Here is a 5,015-nt window from a genome sequence, read left to right as displayed (position 1 = left end):
GACAAAGTGAAGTTTTGTGTGTTGGTGATTTCTTTTTCTACTATAAATGCCTCTGATGATGGCTCCGTGGTGAGCCGAAACATGTAAGGCAGGTGGTGACGAGGTGGAAAACTTAAAAAAGTGTCACATTTGACGGAAGGAATTTGATTGTTATTGTAGCGTGTTATGTGTCTCACGCTACAAATAACTTCACGCGCAGCTCTGGTATAGCTAATTTATTCCTTTCGCTCACTTACACACACTTTACAATCATTTTCACCTGCAGTGTTACAAATACTCCTTACAATAACTCGGCGATGCTGGACTGGCTTCTCTGGCGGTTTATAGCAGACTCCCTTCTGCAGCGGATATCCCAAGACTGACTCTTTTGGCGGTTATTCCAGGACTCCCTTCTTCGAAGACTATTCTGAGACTGACTGCTCCTCGTTGAAGCCGGGCTATTTATAACCTTGGCCGCTGCTAGGCAAATGAATCCTCTGTTATAGCAGTGGAGACATTGCTTTGTTGGTTCAGCGTTTCCTATGCAATGACCCATTGTTATTGCGTTGTCTCTGTGGGAACGCTACGCGTATTTGTTGTAACCATGGAGATTTGATGTTCTCGATACAACGGCTCACTGATGGAATTACAGTATCGCTATTGTTACTTCTTATGCAACGGTCTGTTCTAGAGTTTCCATAGAAGTGACTCTTCTGGATTCCAGACATGTTACAATATTATGTTATAACATCCACAATCTAATTATTCTTATTTGGCATAAGGAAAAATTGCCTGATCATTGGAAGGAGTCTGTTATTGTACTAGTTCACAATAAGAGTGATAAAACTGACTGCAGTAATTATTTGGGATATCACTGCTATCAACTTCATACAAAATTTTGTTCAATATTCTTCCCTCAAGGTTAAGTCCATATATATAGATGAAATTATTGGGGATCATCAGTGTGGGTTTTGACGTAACAGATCAACTAAAGATCAGATCTTTGGGAATACAGTGAGACAGTACATCAGCTATTCATAGACTTCAAGAAAGACTATGATTCAGTTAGGAGGGAAGTATTGTACAATATCCTATTAGAGTTTGGGATACCCATGAAACTAGTTAGGTCGATTAAAATGTGTTTAAACGAAACGTATAGTAAAGTCCGTGTAGGTAAACACTGTCTGATAAATGTCCTATCCAGAATGGTCTAAAACAAGGAGATGTTTTATCGCCACTCTTTTTCAACTTTGCTTTAGACTATGCCATTAGGAAGGCGCAGAGAAACCAGGTGGGACTGAAATTAAACGGGACACTTTAGCTGTTGGCCTGTGCCCATGATGTGAATCTACTTGGTGATAATATAGATACCATAAAGAAAAACACACAAACTTTAATTGACGCAAGTATTGAGGTTGGTCTAGAAGTAAACACAGAGAAAACTAAGTATATGTTGCTGTCTCGTCACAAAAATGCAGGCAAAATCACNCCCATGAAACTAGTTAGGTCGATTAAAATGTGTTTAAACGAAACGTATAGTAAAGTCCGTGTAGGTAAACACTGTCTGATAAATGTCCTATCCAGAATGGTCTAAAACAAGGAGATGTTTTATCGCCACTCTTTTTCAACTTTGCTTTAGACTATGCCATTAGGAAGGCGCAGAGAAACCAGGTGGGACTGAAATTAAACGGGACACTTTAGCTGTTGGCCTGTGCCCATGATGTGAATCTACTTGGTGATAATATAGATACCATAAAGAAAAACACACAAACTTTAATTGACGCAAGTATTGAGGTTGGTCTAGAAGTAAACACANAGAGGTCGGAGAAAACTGCACAATGAGGAGCTTCTGAACTTGTACTCTTCTCCAAGTATAATTAGAATGATCAAGTCAAGGAGGGTGTGGTGGGCAGGGCATGTAGCACGAATGGGGGAAACGAATGCGTATAGGATATTGGTGGGAAAGCCAGAAGGAAAGAGACCACTGGGAAGACCAACGCGTAGGTGGGTGGACAATATTAAAATGGATCTTAGAGAGGTAGGATGGGATGGGATGGATTGGATTGATCTGGCTCAGGATAGGGGCCACTGGAGGCTTCTTGTCAACACGGTAACGAGTAAGTAAGTAAGCACCAGGTGGACGTTGAGTGGTTACCTTCACGCAACCCAGAAAATGGGGGTGGCTATGCTTGGAGCCACCAGTCATCATGCCTATGGCCTGTCACTTTACTCCAACTGAGCTCTCCCAGCACATATTAATCTTTCATATTTATGTAATATTGCGTGACCCACGCATCTTCAGAACTTTGCTGCCATGCTGTCCACCACATTAACACTGCCAACTGTAGAAGTTATTTATAGAAAAGAACATAAAGCCTAACCTTGTGTCATTGTTGAATGGAAATTCTAAGGTTAGCAGTGCTAATGTGGTGAAGAGCATGGGGATACATTTTAAATTCCTTGGGTCACCCACTGATATGAAAGTAACCGTATTTTGATATGCTTCAAATGTTTAAGTGGTGATCAATTAGACTAATTGGCAAGACACTTGCTACCTGCATAACTGTGAAGTTTACAAACATCTATAGAATTTCTATGAATTCCCATGAGTAATTTGGTACATCACTGTTGTTGTTAGATTTGCTGGTTACTAACTGCTAGCTTTTGCAGCTTATCTAGCAATGTTTGTTTTATATTGTGAAGGTAACTTTGATATTTGGATAACAGAAGTAACATTAAATATCGTTATGTTGCCTTACAGAAGCCATAGATGCTATTTTACTGCACTCTGCTACACCATCATCTCTGCTAGAGCATGACGGAATGCCAAGGAAGATTCTTTTCAGATATCTCCACAGCAAACAAATCTCCGCAGTCAATGCAAACAAAGCAACTATGATCACCAAGATTCTCCAGATGTGGAATGGTACTCTTCATCATAATCAGGTAATAATCTCTTTTCTAGACTTTCATTAGCACAGTGGACAGAGCTTAATTCATAACAATAACAAAAGGAAGAAGACTGCAGCTGTTCAACATTGTTTGTCAATGTCGAGTTGAAATCTATACATAAAATAGGAAGGGAACAGAAAGGAAACGTTAAAATTAAGTAATATAAAGTACATACTTTGACTGTCTACAATTCCTTTGAGAAAATCATCAACAAAAACCATCTTTTCCCATTCTCTTAGCAATTTCCTGTTTTCTGCAGCATCAGAGCACCATCAACATGGGCATGTAAATACACAGGTTTTCAAATGTACACTATGTTCATGCTGTCATGTTTAAGTTGTAGTCTGTTTGGAAATGTTATTTTTTCTTCAATATATCTATCACAGTTTCTTTTACTTACATTCCAGATATATTTGATATACAAATTTCCAGTCCCCAAAGATTTGTTGTGACTGACTGTGGCATGTCAGGAATGCCCAAGGGAATGGTGGTGCACAATGATCTAGAAACAGCAGTTTTTTTTCCAGTTTTTGGCTGCCATTCGTTCCAAACATGTCTGCAACTCCATGAACAGAGCACATTTATCAATGCATTGCCATTATTACTGTACATACGTAGGTCATTTCAAAAATAATCCACACAAATTTTTGTTTACGTCCATTGTTTTTTTTTTTTAATATCTCTCTATAGTCCTTCAATATAGTCCCCCTGCTTCTCAATGACCGAGTCCCAACGTCTGGGAAGCTTTACTATTCCATCCAGGACACCATCATTGTTTATCTGTCAAATGGCTCGGGTACTGCAGCAGAAAGCTCTTCCAGAGAGGGAAAACGATGGCCTCGCATAGGTTGTTTCAACTTTAGGAATAAGTCAAAGCCTGGTGGACTCATGTCCAGGCTGTAGGGAGCATGAGGCAACACCTCCCAACCGTATTGGCGCAGATTTTCTGTTACGACATTCCCGATGTGCGGGCGAGCATTGTCATGGAGAATGATCAGCCCAGCCTCGAGCAACTGAGGTCGGTTTTTGTGCATTTTTCTGCGCAGATCTTGCATAAAGTCACGATACTAAACTGCTGTGACACTTTTCCCGCACGGAACTCTGTCTGTCATGATGATTCCTTGGCGATCATAAGCAAAGTTCATCATTTGTTTGACCTTTGACTGAGATCGTCAACATTTTTTTGGTCGTGGGGAAGATGGACCTCTCCACTCACTGGACTGTGATTTCAGCTCCGGCGAACTTCACTTAAGACACTGTGGATTTCTGTCGGGGTTTTATCCACATAAAGTTTCGATCTTAATGTATGACCTCTGATCTTCAACGGTCACAATACCCGAGAACCGTGCAGGCTCCATTTCAAACTCAAGTTATTTAAGAACAGAGTACATAATAAATTAAACAAAATAACACGCTTCTTTCTCAAGCCCTGAACTGTAACTGACGTGAGGCTCACTGTTGTTGCGTCATCTAGTCCGCAGTGTTGCCAACCTGTGCATTATTTATGAAATGACCCACGTATTTGGCAGGAACTTCAAATGCTTCAAGCATCTTGGCTTCTCTGACTGTCCAGTTACTAGCAATGGCATCTTTTCAGATCCATCCATATTTGCACATAGAAGCACAGTAATACTGTCTTTAATTGTCATGCACCATGACAGCTTTAATCTTTGAAACCACATGTTTTGTCTGAGAGTAAGTTGAAAAAACAACCCACACTGATCTGTATTAAATATATCCTGTGGATGGTATTCACTTAGAAGTAAGATTGTAGCTGTATCTACAGATCTGTCAGGCTTGTATCTCTGCACACACGCACACACACACACACACACACACACACCTTGAAATGTAGTGTTAATCAAAATATGCCACATTGTTCTTTATATTCAAATATTTATTTACCTCATTTCCTCTGGTAAGTTGAAATCAACACGTGTTTTTGCAAAGAATAATATTATTCTTAGTTGGTTCAATCTTTTTTAACGTAATAAATGCCCATTCACATGAGTGAATTCGATTATTTGTTAATCACAGTCCAAAGAACTTCTGCAGTCTATAATCATGCACTCTCTGCTGGATAT

General features: G+C 39.7%; 1 long non-coding RNA gene across 2 annotated transcripts in view; it reads right to left on the bottom strand.

Moving 5' to 3' along the window:
* LOC111871943 overlaps positions 1-5,009 on the bottom strand; it is a 21,197-nt gene extending 16,188 nt beyond the window's left edge. Inside the window, exons 1-2 of one of the 2 annotated variants that reach the window (XR_002844134.2) lie at positions 4,837-5,009; positions 3,332-3,493 (exon numbers count right to left, since the gene is read on the bottom strand). This is a non-coding gene — a long non-coding RNA (uncharacterized LOC111871943). The remainder of the gene's footprint in view (positions 1-3,331; positions 3,494-4,836) is intronic. The other variant, XR_002844135.2, reaches the window with a different exon arrangement.
* Positions 5,010-5,015: the final 6 nt, after the last annotated feature.

Source organism: Cryptotermes secundus, unplaced genomic scaffold, assembly GCF_002891405.2.
Source record: "Cryptotermes secundus unplaced genomic scaffold, Csec_1.0 scaffold3927, whole genome shotgun sequence".
In the NCBI taxonomy this organism is placed as follows: domain Eukaryota; kingdom Metazoa; phylum Arthropoda; class Insecta; order Blattodea; family Kalotermitidae; genus Cryptotermes; species Cryptotermes secundus.
Note: the sequence above shows the minus strand (reverse complement) of the source record. Positions and strands in the feature narration are given on the sequence as shown.